The sequence below is a fragment of the Narcine bancroftii genome, chromosome 1 (assembly GCF_036971445.1).
Source record: "Narcine bancroftii isolate sNarBan1 chromosome 1, sNarBan1.hap1, whole genome shotgun sequence".
Taxonomy (NCBI): Eukaryota; Metazoa; Chordata; class Chondrichthyes; order Torpediniformes; family Narcinidae; genus Narcine; species Narcine bancroftii.
This window is the reverse complement of record NC_091469.1, coordinates 445,723,690-445,746,761: the sequence shown is the minus strand read 5'-3', so window position 1 is coordinate 445,746,761 and position 23,072 is coordinate 445,723,690. Positions and strand designations below refer to the sequence as shown.

Below are 23,072 nucleotides of genomic sequence, written 5' to 3'. Positions count from 1 at the left end.
GATTTTTAGAACACTGTGTAATTGAAAATACAAGAGAGCATGCTATCTTGGATCTAATCCTGTGCAATAAAGCGTGTAAAATTAGCAATCATGTAGATAGAAAAGAGTTAGAAAAGTTGTAGTGATCACAGTATGATAGTTTATCATACAAAAGGGAGTAAAATAAGTGTGTTTTGCCTAAACAAGGGAAACTACAAGGGGTTGAGGAAGGAGTTGGTAGAATGGGAACATAGACTATATGGAGGGACAGATGAAGAACAACTGAATACATTCAAAAAGATTTTTCATAGTGCTTAACAAAAGTATTTCCAGTTAAAAGCAAGGTCAGTAAGGCTGGATACAGCCACCGTTGGATACTAAAGAAATCAAGGAAGGCATCAAACTAAAAGCCCATGCGTATAAAGTCACCAAGAGCAGAGGGGAACTATAAAATTGGGAAAATTTTAAGAAGCAACGAAGAACCACAAAGCGAGTAATAAAGGGAAGGTAGACTATAAAAAAAACTAGCACAAAAAAATATTGTGACAGATTATGATAGATTTTCTATTGTGTATAGATATGTTTAGGAGATAAATTGTTTTTTTTAAGTGTAGGTCACATACAAATACTTCAAAACCCATCTCATTTAAAATGTGCATGCAGGCATAAAAGCATGTATGTAATATTTTTTCAGGTCTTGCAGTCCCAAACATCTGAAGTTTATCATATGTGGCTCTTGCATTAAACAAGTTTAGCCACCCATGGAATAAGACATTAATAAAATTAAGTTATTCATCAGTGCACAACATTTAAAAAACAGAGTTTTTAGCTTAAATACTGCACAATTGGGGAATGTTGATGCTCAAAGAGTGAGCATGCAGGAGCAGTAAGTGATTAGGAAGGCAAATGAAAAGGTACCCTTTCGTATGAGAAGTTTTCATTGCAGATAAAGATGTCTTTCTCTAATTTCACAAGGCCTTGGTGCAACTACACCTAGGGTACTGTGTATTGTTTTGGTCAACTTACCTCAGCTAGAATGTACTGGCCATAAATACAGCACAGTGAAGATCCACAAGATAGATTTCAGAGCAATCAAGTCTGTCAAGGCACGCAAAGGTGAGGAGAGCAAGTCTGTACTCTCCAGTGTACAGTCCCCTGGCTGAAGAACATTGAATTGAATAGATTTGTTATACAGTATCGTCACATGTACTGAAATAGAGTAAAAAGCTTTGTATGCCATCTATCTAGGCAATCTAAGTCATACAGCAGGGAGTACAATAATGACAAATGAATAAGGAGGCAAATAAGTGTAGGGAGTTGTGTAACAGTCGTCCAATAGTGTAGGATATGAAAAAAGTATAGATATAAAAGACAGTTTTACCATTGTGAGATCAATTCAAGAGTCTGATAACAATGAATGTGGAGATTTGTATTCTCAAGCTCATGTATCTTTCACCAGATGGAAGGGGAGAGAAGAGATTGTGACCAGGGTGGGACGGGTCCTTCAATATTTTAATCGAAATGCTGGAGGAACTCAGTCGCTCTTTTCAGCGTCTATAGGAGATCAGATATATTACCGCCATTTCGGGCCTGAGCCCTTCTTCAAGGAATAAGCAGAAAATCTCACAAAGTCTCAGAATTCAAACAATGCTGGCTGAGGGGGAGAAATTCAGACCAACAAAAGGTGTTAATTGATCTTTTCAACATCTATAGGAGATCAGCTGAGTACTTCCACCATTTCTGTATGTTTTTACTACAATCACAGCGCCTGCAGGCTTCCACGATTCCCTTCCCCACCCCACTCTACCCTTCATATTTTAGCAGCTCTCCAAAGAGAGAAGGAGGTATAGATGGATTTGAGGAGGAGAGGTTGGTTTTCATCACAGCACAAACTGTATTTACAATTGCCTACAATTTATTGCGGTCTTTAGCAGAGCAGACCCTTACCAGGCTCTGATGCATCCAGACAGGATACTTTCTAATTGCAGTACAGTTCGTGTCATGGTTAATGCAATGCCAACACAATTCAGGTTTGAATGCGCTGCGGTGTGAGGAATTTGTGCATTCTCCCTGCGTTTGAGTGGATTTCCTCCAGGTGATCAGGTTTCCCTCATCTTCCAATTATATGTGGGTTTGGTAGGTTAATTGCTCATAGGGGAGTATTTGGGCAGCATGAGGTACTGGGCTGGAAGAGCCTATAACCATGCAATATCGGCAAATGAAATATAAACTGTCAAAATTGGTCAGATCTCAGGACATGTGGAATTTCCTCACGCTTCTAATAAAGTGGAGTCTCTGGTGCACTTTAACATCGTATCATTAATGTGGTTAGACCAGGACAGGTGTTGGTGATGGACTTTGAAGCTCTCCTCTACTTCCACCTCAGCACTGTGTGCTCCTCAGTATTTCTTGAAATCAATGAACATTTGCTTTGTTTTTGTTATCTGTGGATATACGGGTCATGGTCTCAGAATTCAGAGTAGGCTATTTAGAAGTGAGATGAGAAATTTCTTCATCCAGAAGGTATTGAACCTTTGGAGTTGTATATCACAGAGAAGTATGAAGGTTCAGTCCGTGAGTTCATTCAATACAGAAATTCATAGATGTCTGGGAATTGAGGAAACCATATTGATATGGTAAATCAGCCATGATCTTTACAAATAGGTGAGCAGCCTCAAAGGACCTTGCTCCCATTTCTTATGCTCTCATTTTTTAGTTTAGTTTTTACTTTGACATAAATCAAAGTTTATTTTTCAGTTGGAGGGAACTGTTTAGATTCCAGGTGGGGAATTGCCTCCTGCTACAACATAAATATAGCTAAAATTATGCTGCTAAAATTACATCAGATTCAGTTTCAGATTTATTGTCAGAGTGCATACATGACATCACATAAATCTTGAGATTCTTTTTTCCTGCTGGCGCAGCAGAATTCCCACTAATTAGCAGTGGAAAAATAAAACTGTACACAGCACCTACATGTCAACAAAGAACTGTAAACAAACTCCCTGTTCAATGCAGAGAGAACAAAAAGAAAATGAATCAAGTGCACAATTAAGAGTCCTTAAATTAGTCTCTGATTGAGTTTGATGTTGAGGAGTCTGATGGTGGAGGGGTAGTGGCTGTTTCTGAACCTGGTGGTGTGAGTTTTGTGGCACCTATATCTCTTTCCTGATGGCAACAGTAAGAACAGAGCATGTGCTGAGTGATGTGGGTCTTTGATAATTGCTGCTGCTGTCTAACAGCAGCGTTCTCTGTAGATGTACTCAATAGTGGGGAAGGTCTTGTTTGTGATGTCCTGGGCTGTGTCCACTACCTTTTGGAGGGTTTTATGCTCAGGGATATTGGTGTTCCCATACCAGTCCGTGATGCAGCTGCTCCACCATACCAGAGTTTCTCAGGTCATACCTAACCTTTGTAAACTCCTGAGGAAGTAGAGGCACTGACAAGCTTTCTACACGATCCTCCAAACTTAAATTTGCTCACCCTCTCCACCTCCGATTCCCCCACTGATCACTGGATTGTTTACCTCTGGCTTTCCTTTCCTGAAGTCAACAATCAGCTCCATAGTTTTAGTGACATTGAGAGCAAGGATGCAAGTAAAAAAAGAATTTGCTTAAAAGCGCAAGTTTGTTTAAGGTGCTTATCATTATTGGGTGGTAACATAATGAGTGTCACATTGAGAATGTGGGTAGCTTTAGAGAAACTGTGCTCTGGAAAATGCCCCTGGTTCTGTGGGCAGCCACCAGAATACATGCAACAATTTTAACTAAGTTTTCAAATTTCTAGTGTGCAGCTTAATTTTTAAAAATGAAGTAATTGTATTTTGAGATAATAGCATGGTATCTCTTCTTTCTTTGGCTTGGCTTCGCGGACGAAGATTTATGGAGGGGTAATGTCCACGTCAGCTGCATGCTCGTTTGTGGCTGACAAGTCCGATGCGGGACAGGCAGACACGGTTGTAGCGGTTGCAAGGGAAAATTGGTTGGTTGGGGTTGGGTGTTGTGTTTTTCCTCCTTTGCCTTTTGTCAGTGAGGTGGGCCCTGCGGTCTTCTTCAAAAGAGGTTGCTGCCCGCCGAACTGTGAAGCGCCAAGATGCACGATTTGAGGCGATATCAGCCCACTGGCGGTGGTCAATGTGGCAGGCACCAAGAGCTTTCTTTAGGCAGTCCTTGTACCTCTTCTTTGGTGCACCTCTGTCTCGGTGGCCAGTGGAGAGCTCACCATACAACACGATCTTGGGAAGGTGATGGTCCTTCATTCTGGAGACGTGACCTACTCAGTGCAGTTTGATCTTCAGCAGCGTGGATTCGATGCTGTCGGCCTCTGCTATCTCAAGTACTTCGATGTTGGAGATGAAGTCGCTCCAATGAATGTTGAGGATGGAGCAGAGACAACGCTGGTGGAAGCGTTCTAGGAGCCGTAGGTGATGCCGGTAGAGGACCCATGATTCGGAGCCGAACAGGAGTGTGGGTATGACAACGGCTCTGTATACGCTAATCTTTGTGAGGTTTTTCAGTTGGTTGTTTTTCCAGACTCTTTTGTGTAGTCTTCCAAACCATCAAATGGCCTGAGGCTGTCAGATTATTGGCATTTTATTTCATGTATTGATTGCTGTGTGCACATAGAGGTCCTGGCCCAAACTGACCTAGTTTATCAGGGAGTGTATCTTCCTCTTTCTGCAACTGCAGTTTACAGATATGTGACCAGATTATGTACTTACTGAAGAATGGGAACCAAGTCAAATAACCTTTCTTTCATTAGTAAAAGAAGAATGCTGGAGAAACTCAGCAGGTCACACAGTATACTTTATATAGCAAAATTAAAGATACAAACCAACATTTCAGGCCTGAAAACTTCACCAAAGTATGAGCGAAATGTAGATTCACTCATTTCTTTCATTAGTTACAGTTTAGAAGAATTGTTTTCTTGTTACTTTTATAATGAAGTGCGTTTGAAAGTTTTTTTTAAAAAAAAGATGTATACTCTCTTGTGTGGTTTGCATTGCAAATGTCACTTTTTTATTGTTTCAGTTGAGTAGGTTGGCTTCTTAATGGCCTCCCTTTCTACATAAGTCTATTTTACTTAACACCATTAACTTCTTATGTTTAGGGTGTGAGAAGACCCACACGGCCAGTCTTTAACTTTCTTTCCTACTTTCACAGGAAAACCAGTAAAAGTGCTGTTAACACATATTGTTATCTATTCATAATCTTGTAAACTCTCCTCTGTATAACCTGTGTTGATAAATTAATTTCCTAAAATAGGTTCACTGTCATTTATATTGATTTTTATCTGAAGTTGGAATCATTAGTGTTTACCACCAACTTCACTTCTGAGTGGAGTTTCAGAGCAAGGTATGACTGGAGAGGGGCATCTTGTAGCCGTTACAGAGAGCACTCTCTTTTTTGTGCTGCACTTTGTTGAGAGGGTGAGCCAATGGCATCAAGGTATCAAGAGCAGCCATTCTCAACCTTTATTTTGGCTATGCCCCCCTTAGGACTCAGCTCAAAGTTTTTGGGCCCCCTTCCCTGTGAAGTAGTCAAGTTTGATTGGTTTCTTCCCTACTTCTCACTTACTGACAACATAAAAAAATCAAAATATATTTAGGATTTCAGTTCATAGCCCCCTTAAATGTGCTGTGCCCCAAGGGGGGGGGGGGGGGAAGAAGTGGGGCATATTGCACCTGTTGAGAATGGCTGATTTAGAGCACTGGAACTGAGGCCTTGACTCAGTGTCTGTGGATGCTACCTTACTTGCTGAGTGTTTCCTCCACTTCCTGTTTTATTTCAGATTTCCAGAACATATCATTTTTTTTAAATTCTCATCTAGCTTCTCATTAAACAGCACTACCTATACTACATCCTTGAACTATGGAACTTGGAGAATAATATTACTGGAAATCTAAGCAGAGTACATCCATTTGTTTCCCTTTAGGCTCAGCACATGTTCCCTCTTGAAAGAAATCTGGTAAATTAATTAATGATACTTTCCCTTTCACAAACCATTTAGATTTTGCCTTGATTTTTAAAAAAATGCCCTGCTATAATATCATGAACAATCACTTATAATGCTTTTCCTTATGACTAATGTTAAGCTAACTAGTCTGGTTTCCTGCTTTCTGTCTCCCTCCCTTTTTCAATAAAGGAATTACATTTACTAATTTAAAATCTAATGGAAACTTCCAATTTCCTGGAGAGTTTGGAAAATAAAAAAACAACACATCAACTATCACGTTGCCATTTACAATCAAACCCCTGGAATTAAATCCAAGCTTTTATAAAGACCTGTCAGTTCAAGCTCCAACAATTTGCTCAGCATTGCAGTACCAATCATAATTTTTCAGGGTTCTTCCTTCCATTCCAAATCCTGATTTACAACTATTTCTGGAATGTTACTTGCATCCTACAGGACACAGACTAAAAGAAAATATCTTCATGATTCATCTGTCAATTCCATATTTTCCATTAGTCCCAAACTCTTTTTTTTTTGGATTAACACACATTTTAAATTCTTTATTTTATTTTTTTTTTTAAATATGCCAGTCGACCACAACCTATCATTCTACTTCATCTGCAGCAACTGTTGCAGAGACTGCAACGCCAGAGTGGGCATTATGAGCCATTCCAAATGCTGCTCTAAAACCGACTGACTATCCATGGCGCTACCATTATCTTCAGAGCCAGAAGGATGTCTACTACAAACTCACTACCTTTATGGTTTTCTCTCACTTTATCTCAGTTTTCCTTCCCTATTAACCTTTTAGTTAACCACAGTGGGAGCCGCCTCTCTGGATTTTTTCTTTCTCATTGTAAAGAGTCTGTTGTCTGGAGGATTGCCTTTAACATCTGCTACTGCATCTTGACCAATTGATCCTTGAAACTAATTTGCCAGATCACTTCAGCTAACTCTGTTTACGAGCCCTCACAGTTGGCCACATTTGCTAAAGAAAATACTCGTCTTAGACCCATTCCTCTCTTCCTCAGAATGAATGCAAGTTTCATCCAAAACAATCATTTCAACCCAGCAATACCTTAACGATGAGGTCATTAATTCATTCCTTATCTTTGCACAAGGCCAAGTGTAGCCTACTCTTCAGACTGCAGCATTTTAAGAAACTAACCATTATGAATAATTTGTAATGGACCTGTGTAAATATTAATATTTAGGTTGATGTTAAGCTATATTTATAAATATATCTTAGGTTAGTGATGGGTTAGTTACAGGGTTATACACACAGGTCACAGTACAGTTACAGAGAACCATTGTACTCAGAGAAGAGAGTTCATTCTTGGAGTCAGTGTCCAGAAAGACAAAGTTAATAGATCTGAAATGAGTATTAATTATTAAAGTACAATGATGTGTTTGTTTTATTAAAAACTTAAGTATCTAAGTGCTCAATAAGAACTGCTGAAGGAAGCTATCTGTTTTTAAACCAAAAGACTTAAGCCTCTTGAACAGAGATAAAGTCAGAGGTTGTTATGGATATGGAGTGGTTTTGAAAAAAGCCAGAAGTTTGGTATAAATAAAACTAATAGTCATGTGGTTTCCAAGAATTATGACTGACCTCATTGATTATGTAACTGTCACATGATTTGGAGAAATATATGATCAAATTCAGACATTTTTGGATCAGCTCACAGAAGTCAAAGCCCTGCGACACACACAGGAGTTGGAACCTTGTGGAAGACAGGGTTGAATTACAGTAACCAGAATAGGTACTGTAATGTGTTACTTCTAAGAAAAGGGGTACACAGACTAAGTAGATTTCAAAAGACAAGCATACTTCTAACTGTCTCTTTAAGATAAAGAGAGTAGTTTTGTTTAGTAAACGGATTTCAAAGTCTTCATTCAAGAGAAGAAAAATAGACATCCTGGAAAGACAGGTATTATCCATTTGACCTCTTGGAAAGACAAGTTGTTTATCATCCTTTTCATAGGAGATCAATTGGTGACTCAGAAGATGGTCACTTCTGCTTGAAGAATACATCTCAAGGATAACTCATTGAAAGAATTGCAAGTTTAAAGATGCCTGAAGATATGATGTTTAAAAGTGCTTTAAAATTATTTCTGAACTAGAAATTTAAGACTAAAATTAAGACTAATCAAGACTAAAATTATGCTGAAGTTTTAAAAATTGACTTTTCAACTGGGACTTTATTACACACACACATTTACATTTGCGCTTAGTGAGGTTAAGTTTAGAGATAAGCAAGTAATGTTATGTCACTAATAGTTTAATAAAGACTATAATTTTGAATTTTCTGGTGTATTTTCCATGGTTGCTCCTTTGTTAGTGCTAACAAAGTCCCTTCAGTCCAAATCAAAATTAAAAAGGGTTGTTGGTTCGAAACAAATTAAACTAAACTATATTGTCAAATCTGATTTTTGTAATCCACGTGTAGACTAAATTTTCTATGATAATTGCTATATCTTCCTGACAAGCTTCCATTATTTATTCCTTCAAAGTTTCTTCCACCTTGTGGCTACTGTTGATAAACTGTTCCCACAGGGTCTTTTTATATTTATTATTTCTCACTTCCACATAACTGCATCTCAATTCTTGTTTCCTGAACTTGACTCATCCCTCTATTCTGTGCAAAGGTCATTATATCAGACATCCACCCTTTCCTGACTTCCAAAGATTCCTAAATGTCAAGTACCTTCAATATTCTACGTTATCCTGCAGTCATATCATTATAATCCTTTTTTTCAGTTTATGCATTATTTCTAAAGTTACATACAGCATTGGGACCAACAAGCTGAAGTGTGTTTATTGCAATGCAAGGTGCATTATGAGCAAGACATATGACAGAAGAGCCTGAAGTTGTAACCATTACAGAAATTTGTTTGAGAGAGGCAATACACAAAAGTGCTGGAGAAGCTTGGCAGGTCACAGAGCATTTCATAGAAAGTAAATGGGTTGTATTAAAGAACACCGAGATCAACGAGAATTGGAGGATCAAAACTGTAGAGAGATAACAGACAGCTGAAGGAAACACAAGCTTGTAATGGTAGAAGATTTTAACTTTGTATATATTGATTTGGACTCCCATATTGTAAAATGGCTGGACAGCTTGGTATTTGTCAAATGTGTTCAGGGAAGTTTTCTATATCAATATATAGAGGTACCAACTCAAGAGAGTGCAATACTGGATCCTGTATTAGGGATCGAGACAGTACAGGCGACAGAAGTACGTATAGGGGAAAATTTTAGATCCAGTGTTCATAATGTTATTATTTTCAAGTTAATTATGGAGAAGGATAGGTCTGGGTCTTGGACTGAGATTCTAAATTGGAGAAAGGCTCATTTTGAGGAAATGAGAAAGGATCTAGAATGCATGAATTGGCATGTTATTTTCAGACAAGGATTTGCAAGGTAGGTAGAAGACCTTCCTGTCAGAAGTAAAAGCAAAGTTAACAGGCATAGGAAACTTTGGTTTTCAAGGGTTATTGGGGATCTGCTTCGGAAGAACAGAAAGGTGTATACCAGGTATAGGCAACACCGAGTAAATGAGGTAGAGGAGTATAAAAAATGCAAGAAAAACCTCAAGAAATAAATCAGGAAGGCTAAAAGAAGACATGAGGTTGCTTTGGCAGTCAATGCGAAAGAAAATCTGAAGGGGTTCTTCAGGTATATTAAGGACAAAAACATAGTAAGAGACAAAATTAGTCCCCTTGAAGATCAGAGTTTATGGCTATGTATGGTACTAAAAATGATGGGGGAGATGTTAAATGGATTTTTTTCAATCAGTATTTATTTGAGAAAACTGGCACAGAGTTTAAGGAAGTAAGGAAAACAAGCAGTGAGGTCATGGAACCTATACAGATAAATGAGAGGAGGTATTTGCTGTCTTAAAGCAAATAATGGTGGATAAATTTCCAGGGCCCAACAAGATATTCCCTCTGATCTTGAGGGAGGCTAGTGCAGAAATTGCAGAGGTTCTGGCAGAAATATTTAAAATATCCTTAGCCACGCATATTTTCTTTGACATGGCTTCGCGGACGAAGATTTTATGGAGGGGGTAAAAAGTCCACGTCAGCTGCAGGCTCGTTTGTGGCTGACAAGTCCGATGCGGGACAGGCAGACACGGTTGCAGCGGTTGCAGGGGAAAATTGGTTGGTTGGGGTTGGGTGTTGGGTTTTTCCTCCTTTGCCTTTTGTCAGTAGGTGGGCTCTGCGGTCTTCTTCAAAGTAGGTTGCTGCCCGCCAAACTGTGAGGCGCCAAGATGCACGGTTTGAGGCGTTATCAGCCCACTGGCGGTGGTTAATGTGGCAGGCACCAAGAGATTTCTTTAGGCAGTCCTTGTACCTTTTCTTTGGTGCACCTCTGTCACGGTGGCCAGTGGAGAGCTCGCCATATAACACGATCTTGGGAAGGCGATGGTCCTCCATTCTGGAGACGTGACCCATCCAGCGCAGCTGGATCTTCAGCAGCGTGGACTCGATGCTGTCGACCTCTGCCATCTCGAGCACCTCGACGCTAGGGATGAAAGCACTCCAATGGATGTTGAGGATGGAGCGGAGACAACGCTGGTGAAAGCGTTCTAGGAGCCGTAGGTGGTGCCGGTAGAGGACCCATGATTCGGAGCCGAACAGGAGTGTGGGTATGACAACGGCTCTGTATACGCTTATCTTTGTGAGGTTTTTCAGTTGGTTGTTTTTCCAGACTCTTTTGTGTAGTCTTCCAAAGGCGCTATTTGCCTTGGCGAGTCTGTTGTCTATCTCATTGTCGATCCTTGCATCTGATGAAATGGTGCAGCCGAGATAGGTAAACTGGTTGACCGTTTTGAGTTTTGTGTGCCCGATGGAGATGTGGGGGGGCTGGTAGTCATGGTGGGGAGCTGGCTGATGGAGGACCTCAGTTTTCTTCAGGCTGACTTCCAGGCCAAACATTTTGGCAGTTTCCGCAAAGCAGGACGTCAAGCGCTGAAGAGCTGGCTCTGAATGGGCAACTAAAGCGGCATCGTCTGCAAAGAGTAGTTCACGGACAAGTTTCTCTTGTGTCTTGGTGTGAGCTTGCAGGCGCCTCAGATTGAAGAGACTGCCATCCGTGCGGTACCGGATGTAAACAGCATATGGTGCCAGGGGATTGGAGGGTAGCTCATATTATTTTAAAAAAGGCTCCAAAAGTAATCCTGGAAATTATTGGCCAGTGATCCTGACGACAGTAGTTGGTAAATTATTGGAAGGTGTTCTAAAAGATTGCATGCACAAGTATTTGGATAGCCAGGGAATGATTAGGGAGCATCTCTGGATCACCTTGAAGATAGCAATTCATGCTCTTCATTGAGAAGGTTGTTAACTCTGTCTGCGACATCACAGATTTCACTCCATCAAGGTCATTTACATGAGGCGATGTCTAAAAAAAATCAGCCTCTATCCTCAAAAATCCCCACCACCCATGCCAAGCCCTCTTCACTCTGCTACCATTGGGAAAAGGGTACAGGAGCCCAAAGACGAGTACTCAGCGGCACAAAGACAGCTTCTTCCCCGCTGCTATCAGATTCCAGAATAACCAATGAACCAAAGACACTGCCTTACTTTTTAAGTACTATATTTTTATAGTAATTGTCATAAGATGGTTCATAATATGAATGTTTGCACTTTGACGCTGCTGCAAAACATCGAATTTCATGGCTTGTTCATGACAATAAACTCTGATTCTGATTCGAGTCCACATAGCTTTATGCGTGATAGGTCGTGCTTAACCAATTTGATAGAGTGTATTGAGAAGATTACCAGGAAAGTTGATGAAAGAAAGGCTTTGAATGTTGTCTACATGGACTTCAGTAAGGCCTTTGACAAGTTCCCACACAGGAGGTTAATCATGAAGGTTTACTCACTTGATATTCATGGTGAAGAAGAAAACTGGATTCGACAATAGCTGAATAGGAGAAGCCAGAGAGTGGTGATGGATGATTGCTTCTCAGACTGGAGGCCCCTGACTAGTGGTATGCCTCAGGGATTGGTGCTGGAACCATTGTTGTTTGTCATCTATATCAATTCTCTGGACGATAAGGTGTTAAATTTGATCGGCAAGTTTGCAGATGGCACTAAGTATGAAGGCGTTTTGGACAGCGAAGAAGGTTTCAAAGCTTGTAGAGGGATCTGGACCAGTTGGGAAAAATCGGCTGAAAAATGGGCGATGGAATTTAATGCAAACAAGTGTGAGGTGTTGTATTTTGGAAGAATAAATGGTGCAGTAGAACAGACAAATCTGGGAATACAAATGCATAATTTCCTTAAAGTGGCAAGACAGATAGATAGAGTTGTAAAGTGAGCTTTTGGCATATGGGCCTTCATAAATCAAAAAATTGAGTACAGGAGTTGGAATGTTATGGTAAAGTTGTATAAGACATTGGTGAGGCCAAATTTGGAGTATTGTGTGACGTTTTGGTCACCTAACTACAGGAAAGATATTAATAAGATAGAAAAAGAGAGCAGAGAAGATTTACTAGGATCCTGCCTGAACTTCAGGAAGTGAATTGCAGGGAAAGGTTAAAACAGGTTCAAACTTTATTCCCGGGAGGGTAAAAGAATAAAGGAACATTTGACAGAAGTATTTAAAGTTATGGGGGGTATAGACAGAGTAAATATAGGAAGGTGTTTTCCACTGAGGGTAGGTGTGATTCAAATCTGAGAACATTGATTAAGGGTGAAGGTGAAAGGTTTAGGGAGAACATGAGGGGAACATCTTCACACAGAATGGTAGGACTGTGGAATGAGCTGCCAGCTGAGGTGGTGAATGTGGACTCAATTTCAACATTTAAGAATTTGGACAGGTGCTTGGATGGGAGAAGGATAGAAGGCTATGGGCTGGGTTCAGGTCAGAGGGACTAGGAAGGAAACAAAATGGTTCAGCACAGACTGGAAGGGCCAATGGGGCCTGTTTCTGTGCTATCATGTTCTATGGTCCTATGGTTCTAAAAGGAGAGAGGGACGGGGCTGGTTGTTCAACTTAATGTTGAATTTCAGGTATCACAGGGAGGTATGTAAAAGAGATTGAGAGGATATTTAATGATCAGGTAAGATGTCACAGCTGCATTCAGAGAGGATGCACTGGAGGGCTCGTTTCAAGAAGCAATATGTAAAGAATTCAGAAATTTTAAAAAGTGTCTTGAGGTTATACTGTACTTTTTGCTCGCCCAAAAGGCAGTGGAAGATAGAGAGACTGAATTGTGGAAAGATTTAAAAGCAGAGGGCTATCACAGTGGGTGACTTTAATTTCCCCAACATTGGGTTAAATTTACGCGGTGCGGGATTTGATCGGTACATTCAGGAGGATTTCTTGAAACAATATGCAGAAACTCCAATTAATCCACTTCCCTGCATTGGGAAATGAGCCCGGGCTGAGTTCCTCTAGAATTTCAGTGTGCTTTTTACTACAATCACAGCATCTGCAGTCTTTTGTGATTCACTCAGTTCAGTTGATCCACTGCAAAATCTCTTACCCTGAAGAAGTTCTCCTCCTTCCTTCGAAGAGAGCTCTGTGAGAGTCCTCTCACTGCTCCCCAGCTGTTCTCAACTTCTACAATCATGTTCTCACTCAGACTCTCTTCCACAACCACGAGTCTTTCTTGGCTACTTACCTCTGCCACCATCTGGTGCCACATGGAATTCAGTTTCGGTTTCAAGCCGTCCAGTTTGGCTCCCCACAGGGCTCTCAAGTATTGGCGCTATATTGTCTCCTGCTCTCTTTGCTTCTCGCAATGTATCCTATGGAATACCCTCAGCTTGGTGTGCAGGTACCAACAGACCCTCACACTAATACAGCTCTGTACCTCACTTGCCACAACCTACCATGGACCTCTCTTATACTTCATCCTCCACCGAATCTATGCACTCAACTGCTGATTCTATGCATACCTGGCCATGGCGGTTTACAGGACTGAGGTCCTGATGCAGGTCTCCAACTTGGCCTCAGTGACCTATGGGATTCAGCCTCCGACATGAACTTTCATCCTGAACCCGCTGGCCAGCAGGACTGGGCTTTACACGCAGGTCTCCATTTCGGCCCTGGCAACCCACAGGATTGAGCCTCCGACATGAACTTTCACCTGAACTTGGCGACCTACAGAACTCAGCTTTGGATGCGAGTTTCCACCTCAGTCCCTGCGACCTAGAGAGCCGAGCCTCCATTGCGAACTCCCACCCTGGTTCCAGGAGGTCTCTTTTTCTTCACCCTCTGACTTTCCCAACCTTGATCCACCATATCCTCTTCCCCTCCCCAACAACCTCCACCCCTAATGCCTGCCTGGTCTTCACCATTCCCTCCAACCTTCATGGAGACTGAACACTGTTCTCAGTAGAGGCCTCACTCACACCTTAACAAACTCTGTACTTTTCCCCTGTTAGCTCTGTCTCCATGCCTACTTCCATAAGCATGATTCTCCAGCCTCGAGCCCCACTATAGATCCTTTTACCCACTTTAAACCTTCTCCTGGACACCTCATTCCAGTCTTCTGCTTGCTCTGGACCTTAGTATTTCCAACTGCCGCCGTGACATCACTACTCCCCTCACTCATTCCAATCTCACCCCTTCAGAATGCCTGACCCTCCACTTTCTCTGCACCAATCCAAACCTCACCATCAAACCTGCAGACAAGAGTGGCTGTTGAGTTCTGGCACACTGACCTCCATCTGGCTGAAGCTAGACAACAACACTCAGATATCTCCCCCTACTTACTCCTCCAACAGATCCCCTCTAAAACTCATCAAACCACTAAATCACACAACATCTCTGAACTCATCACTTCCACTCACCTCCCTGGCACCAACCTTATTGTTTCTCAACCCTGTACCACCAGTTTCTACCTCCTACCCAAGATCCACAAACCCAATTGTTCCAGCAGACCCATCATGTCCGCGTGCTCCTGTCTCCACTTACCTCGACTCTGTTTCATTCCCTGGTCCAGTCCCTCCTCATCTGTCATCTGGGACACTTCACACATCTTCCATCACTCAACAACTTCCAGTTCCCCGACTTCGATCACCTCATGTTTACTATGGATATCCAATCCTGTACACCTTCATTCCCCATATTGAATGCCTCGAAGCCCTTTGTTTCTTTCTGGGCAATAAAACAAACCAGTCCCCCTCCACCACCACCCTTCTCTGGCTGGCAGAAAACGTGTCCTCACCCTCAACAATTTCTCCTTTGACTCCCCCACTTTCTCCAGGTTAAAGGGGCAGCCATGGGTATCTGGATGGGCCCCAGCTATGCCTTCCTTTTTGTTGGTTAAGTACAGCAATCCATGCTACAAGCCTTCACAGTCAAAGCCCTTCAACTCTTTCTCCGCTACATGAATTATTACTTTGGTGCTGCCTCATGTACCCATGAGGTGACTTCATCCACTTCGCTGCCAACTTCCATCCCAACCTGACATTCACTTGGTCTATCGCTATCAACACTCTTCCTTTCTTTGATCTATTTCCATCTCAGGATACAAAATCTCAAGAGACATCTTCTATAAACCCACCAACTCCCACAGCTGCCTCGACTACAGCCCTTCTCATCCTGACCCCATAAGGATTCCATTCCATTTTCTCAATTCCTCTGTCTCTGTCGCATCTGTACCCAGGATGAGGACATCCATACCAGATCATCAGAGATGTCCTCCTTCTTCAAATAACGCAACTTTCCCTCTACCATGATCAACACGACACTCACCTGCATTTTCACCATTACCACACACCTGCCCTGGCTCTCAAGCACAACAAGGACAGGATTCCTCTTGTCCTCACCTTCCACCCCTCCAGTCTCCACATCCAATCCATCCTCCTCCACCATTTCCGCCATCTACTACATGATTCCACCACTAGACAAATAGTCCTCTCTCCTCCCCTCAAAACTTTCTGCAGGGACCACTCCTTCAGTGATTCCCTTGTCCTCTCCTCCCTCCCCACCAATAGTCCACTTGGGACCTACACCTGTGACCACAGGAGATACTCTACTTGTGCCCACATCTCCTCCCTAACCCCCATTTGGGGCCCAAAGAGTTCTTCCAAGTGAAGCAACATTTCACTTGTGAATCTGCAAAGGTTCTATTGCATCCGGTGCTCCTGTTGTGGTCTACTCTATGTCACAGAGACTGGATGCAGACTGGCAGATCGCTTTGTTGAGCACCTTGGCTCTGTCTGCCGCAATAGCATGGATCTCTCAGTGGACACCTATTTCAATTCTCCATCCTATTCCCTTGTTGACGTGTCTGTCCATGGTCTCATACACTGATAGAATGAGATCAACCGTAAACTGGAAGAACAACACCCTACCTTCCAACTGGGCGCCCTCTAACTGGACGGCATTAATATCAATTTCTCTTGCTTTCATTAAAACAACACCCACCCACCCCCACCTTCTTCCCCTGTCACCCTTCCCTATCTCGGTCTCTCCATTCTGCCTCATTTCTTACCTCTTCCCTTATCATTTCCAATTTCAACTTTTGTTGATCTGATTCTTCCCCCATTGTTTAAATTCTGAGATTTACTGCTTCTAGCTTATTCTGCTTATTCCTTAAAGAAGGGCTCAGGCCTGAAACATCAGCAATATATCTTTGTCTCCTATAGATGCTGAAAAGACCAGCTGAGTTTCTCCAACATTTTGTTGTGTTTACTACAATCACAGTGTCTGCAGACTTTTGTGTTTCACCCGATCTGGTAAATGGTGTTTCAGTGAGAGTGCATTTTGAGAATAGTCATCACAACTTGTTAAATATTAGGATAGTTATGAACAAGTCAAGCAAAATGTTAAAGTGGAAAAGGCAAATTACAACATTATTAAACAGGGAGGGGGGTAGATTGGGAGCAACTGCACATGGGCAAGTCCACATCTGAGTGGGTGATTAAAAACTAACTGAGCAGAATTCAGGAAGCATTGTCCAGTGAGGAACAAAGACAAGGAGGGCAAAGTTTGGAATTCTTTGACAATGAGAGATGCTGTAAATTTAGTCAAAAAGAAAAGGGAGGTATACTTAATCTCTTTCACTACAACTTCATACATGTGACAAAACCTAGCATATGTGTAGTGTTTTGGAAGCTGAAATCAGAGAGGGTCCTTCAGGAACATAAACAAACCATGAAAGAATGCAAACAGGAAATCAGAGGGAAAAAAAATGGCCATGAAGTGTCCTTGGTGAGTCGGATTATGGAAAATCCCAGATATATTAAAAACAAAAGAGCTGTCAGGGAGAGAGGAGGACCGCCAAGGAGAAAAAAAGGGAAGTTATGCTTGGAGCTAGCGTAAATGAGCGACGTACTAATTATGTTCTTTGCATTGGTCATGTGAAGGAGAAGAGAATGAAAGGTAGAGAGATCAGTGTGGAGTTTGCTAATATTCTAAAATGGTAGTGTGCCAGAGCTGCAGCAACAGCAGTGCTGCTGCTGAGGTGAACCCACAGGGTACTACCACCCAGTCCTACTGCCAGCAGCTTTAAACAGTCTGTTAAATAAAATCCTGGAACCGCAGGGTCTGGGCCCAAGACGGCGGATCCTGTTTTGGGCAGTGGCCACAAAGGGTTGCAGACTCCGGGAGAGCAGTGGACAGAAGAAGAGCACCAATAAGAGGGGAGGACACCTCCCTCCTCCGTTGAGAAGGAGAAGCAGAAAAGATGATCCTAAGGATGGTGGACTAGCAAGGGGCTCTGCAGCTGGAGAACGCAGGCAGCGAGCTGTTGGCAACTTGCGGACGAGGAACCCACACAGGCTGCAGGCTGCTGAGACTGGGTCATTAAAACCAGATACCAGAAATGGAATTTGAGAAGTTGTTGAGGCCAAGAAAGGCTCCTGAAGGGCGATGGGTGCTGAAGGCTTCATAGTCGTGTTGGAGGTTTGTATTTGGGCTCAGGTTGATTTGAACTGGAGTCTTGTGCGGCTGTAGAGGCTGCAGGATCGCTGGAGGCGAATCCATGGTCATTCGATGACACTGGTGGGAGTCTCTTTTCTCTTTCTCTGACTGTAAGGAGGCAATGCTCTAATGATGAATCATTGTCTGTCCTTATGGGAGACTAAAGGGAATTTTGTGTCGTAAAATATTTCTGTTTTATTACATGACAATAAATTTTATCTAATTTTAGGGGATGTTGATATCAAGGAGGAGTGACATTGGGTCTTTTACAGAATATTACGGTAGATATATCCCAGAGCCTAATGGGATCCATTCCAGGTTATTGGAAGGGGTAAGAGAGAAGATTACTGAGGCCTTGACAGAAATCTTTGCAAGTCCTCTAGCAACTGTTGCATTCTCGATGAAGCAGATGGCCAGTGTTGGTCTTTTGTTTAAAAGACCAAAAGGAATAATCCAGAAAATTATAGGCCTGTGAGTGTTGGCAGTAAGGAAATCAGTGGAGAGAACACAGATTATTACAGCACAGTACAGCCCCATAAGCCTACTATGTTGTCCTGACTTATATAAACCTACTTAACAATATAAACATTCTCTACCTCACACACATAATCCTCCATGTTTCCAGCATCCATGTGCCTGTCAAGAAGTTTTTTTTAAAAAATGTCCCTATTATAACAGTCTCTACCACAAGGCACTTACTACTCTGTGTAAAAAGAACTTAACTCCGATGTCTCCCCTACTTTTGCCTCCCCTCACCTTAAACAAATGTCCACTAGCATTTGCTACTGTCGCCCTGGAAAAAAGGAGCTGCAGACTATAATCAAGTCAGCTCTCATCTTTCTTTGCTTCAAAGAGAAAAGTCTCAGCTCTGTTAACCTTGGATCACAAGGCAAGTTCTCCAATCCAGGCAATATCCTGATGAAACTCTTCTACACTCTCTCCAAAGCTCATCAATTTTTGTACTTCCTAGTACCATGTGCTAATGAGGTTAGAACTAGATCTTAACATGTGGCTAAAGAGATGGAGGGAGGACTTCAGATTTCTGGATAATTGGGCTCTCTCCCAGGGAAGGTGGAACCTGTACCAGGACAGTTTCCATTTAAACTGGAGGGGGAACTAATATCCTTGGGGGAAGGTTTGCTAGTGTTGTTCTGGGAGATTCAAACTAGTTTGGCAGAGGAATGGAAACCAGAAGGAGAAGGCAGAAAATAGAGCAGATGGTGAAAAAGTTGCTACCATGTGTAATGAGTTTGGGATATACAGTGGAGGAAGAATAAATGTAGTCATTTGGAGGGTTTGAAATATGTTTATTTCAATGCAAGAAGTATTAGGAATAAGGGAGATGAACTTTGAGCATGGATCAGTATGTGGAATTACGATGTTGTAACTGATGCAAGGACAGGATTGGCTGATGCAGGTACCAGCATTTAGAAATGAAAGAGAGTGGGAATAGCATTATTCATCAGGGATAGTATCACAGCTGCAAAAAGAGAGGGCATTGTGGAGAAATTGTCCACTGAATCAGTGTGGATGGAAGTCAGAAACAGGAAGGGACCAATCACTATACTGGGAACAATCTACAGGCTCCCAAATAGCCTTCGGAACACCAAGGAGCAGACAAGTAGCAGATTTTATGATGGTGCAGAAATAACAGGGTTGTTGTGATGGAAGATCTCAATTTCCCATGCCGACAGAAGGGGCCATACTGGATCTAGTGTTGGGCAATGAACCTGGTTAGGTCACTGGCCTCTCGTTGGGGGAACATTTCAATGAAAGTGACCACAACTCCCTGACCTATAGCAAACCCATGGACAAGGATAAGAGTAGGCAAAATGGAAAAGTATTTAATTGGGCAAGGGCAATTACGATGGAATTAGGCAGGAACTGGAGAGGGAAATTGGGAACAGATGTTCTTGGGGGAAAGTACAAGTAATGTGGAAGATGTTTAGGGACAATGTGTGCAGATTTATTGTCCCATTGAGACAGGAAAAAGATGGTAGGATAAGGGAACCATGGTTGAGAAGAGGTGAAACAGCTAGTTAAGAGGAAGAAAGAAACATACAGAAAAGGTTGAGGACACATAAGACAGGAAGTACTCATGAGAATATAATAACCAGGAAGCAACTTAAGGACTGAGGAGAGCTTGAAGGGGGCACAAAAAGTCCTTGGCAATTGGATAAAGGAAATCTATGCAATACATGAGGAGCAGAAGGATGACGAGAATGAAGGTGCGGCTGCTTGATAAAGAGGCAACGTACCTTGAGGGAAATAGGGTAGGGGAGGTCCTAAATTAACACTTCTGTTCATTAAGTCTTCTGTAGACAGTAGTCATTGACACATCCACACTTGCCTCATGAAGAGTATTTCTGATCTGTTGGACAGGCGTTTGGAGATTTTTCTTCATTATGATGAGAATTCTTCTGTCATCAGCAGTGGAGATCTTCCTTGGAATACCAGTCCCTTTGTGATCACGGAGGTCACCAATACGCTCTTTATTCTCAATGATGTTTCAAACTGTTGATTTTGGTAATCCTACTGTTTGGACATGACTCTTATTGTTTTATTCTTGTTTTTCAGCCTCAATGGACTTTCATTGGCACAACTCGGGTCATCGTGTTAAAAAATGACAACATCACACTTCAAAAAGTGATTAAAAGGTTCAAAGCAAGCCTAGCTTTCTTATACTCACACCAAGGAAGCAACTAAACATACCTGAGTCATCACAAACTCCTGTGAACTCAAATGGCCTGAACATAATGGTGCCCTGAAATGAGGGGACTATGTATAAAAAGAGCTGTAATTTCTACAAGATCAATTCAAAATGTATACAAATAATCTTGAATTAAATATTGAATGTGCACGTAAATTATAGGTGATTTTTTTTAATTACAGATTTAAAATTGTGGAGCACAAGGCGAAATAAAAGAAAAAAAAAAGTGATTTTGCCCCAAACATTGGGGGGGGGGGGGCACTGTGTATAATTGGTAGATGATTGATGGAGTTGTGGGTGGTGAAGGAGGTTGTCAAAGAATGCATTCAATATAGATTATTTGGAGTTATGGTCAGAAAAATGGCAGATGGAGTTGAATCTGGACAAATGTTAGGTGTTGCATTTTGAAAATGGCAAGACATTTAGGAGGATTGATGTACAGAGTGATCAAGATGCAAATCCATAGTTCCCAGAAAGCACCAAAACATTGTAAAGAAGGCCAACAGAATAAGACAAGACCTTAGAAGTCCTACTGCAGATGTATGAAACTTTAGTTAGGTCACATTTGTAGACTGTGAAGTTCTGGTCACCACATTCAAGGAAGGATGTGCAGGCTTTGAAGTGTGTACAGAAGAGGTCCATCTGGATGTTGCCTGGTTTGAAGAGTATTAGCCACAGATTGGACAAACTTTAATTTATCTGGTGCATCGGAGACTGAGGAGAGACTGAAGAAGTTTATAAAATCATGAAAGGAAATGTTAGAATAGATGGTTAGACTCTTCCAGGCATAGAATTTTGAAATACTATAGGGCACAGTTTTAAAGTAAGAAAGGAAAAGTTCAAAGGGGATGTGCGAAGGAATCACACAGAGAGTGGTAGGTGCCTGGACTGTGCTACTGAGGTTGGTAGAAGCAGGTGGTATGGTAACATGCAAGAGGCATTTCGACCGGCGCTTGAATATGTAGGAAAACGGATCATGTGCAGGCAGATGAGTCAAGTTTAATTTGGTATCATGGTCACCACAAACACCATAGGCCAAAGGACCTGTTGTCGTGCTGTATTATTCTATGTTCTATATTCAGATTCAGAGCCTTTCATTTTAACTTTAGCCTAATCTTTTGATATAATTTTAGATTTATAATCTTCAGTACATTTTGTTTATTATTTTCCATATGCATATCTTTCTTGAAGTTCTCCAATTTACCATAATTTCACAACTGTGAACCCTTGGATATTATTTCAGTTTAGCTGTCAGATATAGTCAAAAAGAAAAAGGAGATTCTACAAGATGGAAGTCCAAAACTTCCATCTAATTCATAAATATCTGTCAGTCACATAAAGGAGTTGTGGTTAAAGCCAGCATTATTGTTGTATGTAGGGTCAATTGGTCGAAGATATCTTCTGGATCCTCACTTTTAGACCCATCCTACTAATGAAAAAGAAATAAATAGATCGGTGTTCCAAAAGCAGATGGGTAATCATGTACTGTGTAATGGGGTATAAATATTGTGAGTAATTTGGTAAAATTAGATTAGGTTACATACATACACACATTTTAAAATGGATCTTATTTGAAATATTGAAGAATTCATATTCAGAAACATTGCAAAAACTATGGAGAATTTTATGCACATTTCACAAGTAAGTGCTAATTGAAATGACATCATGAAATGAATAGACCATTGTTTGGAATTGGAGACAGACTGGATGGTTGGATAACTACAAGGCCTTCCTGCAAGAAAAAGGTTACCATCTGGAAAACCCTGATTGGGCAAGTTTCATCAGCGAGACATTGAGGTGTCTAATGGTGGTACCTCAGTTGTGGAAATTCTGGAACAACAAATCTCTCTCTTTGCAAACCCTACAAGAACCTACCTGAGTGGTAAACATTTACATTTCGAGCACCAAAGCCTGGTGAACTTTATACATGCTAAATTCTGTGCACAGTATAAGAATTGCCTGCATCCAGAGAACTTGGAAGTGAGATTGAACTGTGAACCAAATAACTTTTCTTAAATTTACACAAACATCATACATGTGCACTTAGAATTAGAAGGGGGTTAATTTAGGTTAGTTAAGTATAGAGATGTTAAAGTTTGATTCTATTTTCATGTTTAAAGTTGATTAAAAACAACTTTTGTTTTAAAAACTACTTGTCTTGGTGAATGTCTATTGCTGCTGGGTTTTGGGGTCCTTTGGGCTCATAACAACTGTCACTCAATTACCATGATGGGATGACTTTGGTTCTAGAATGGAAATGACAAAGGTTTTACAATTTCCTGTAGATTACTTCTGTTGCTGCAACAAGAGAAAAATTGTAGAAATTCAAAATAAAAGGTTAATGCTGGATGAACTAAACAGAACAACCAGGGTCCATGGAGGGAAAAAAAGTCCCATTGTTTCAGGTTAATGAACTTGTCTTAAGTTGCAGAAGGGAAGAGAAGAGAGAAACAGAAAATGGGAGGAACAGGTTCTTCCTTTTAACTTTTGCATTCACTGGTCTTCCTTTAGCATGAGGAAATATATTTACTTCCTTTTTAA

At 41.3% G+C, this 23,072-nt stretch overlaps 1 protein-coding gene and 1 long non-coding RNA gene across 8 annotated transcripts in view; one reads left to right on the top strand and one right to left on the bottom strand.

Annotated features, from left to right (window-relative positions):
* LOC138751757 (uncharacterized) overlaps positions 1-20,687 on the top strand; it is a 48,505-nt gene extending 27,818 nt beyond the window's left edge. For both annotated transcript variants that reach the window (XR_011350163.1, XR_011350162.1), the window contains exon 2: positions 20,399-20,687. This is a non-coding gene — a long non-coding RNA (uncharacterized lncRNA). The remainder of the gene's footprint in view (positions 1-20,398) is intronic.
* Positions 1-23,072, bottom strand: part of LOC138751754 (zinc finger protein 438-like) — a 345,388-nt gene that overhangs the window by 123,266 nt on the left and 199,050 nt on the right. The gene's annotated exons all lie outside the window — the stretch shown is intronic.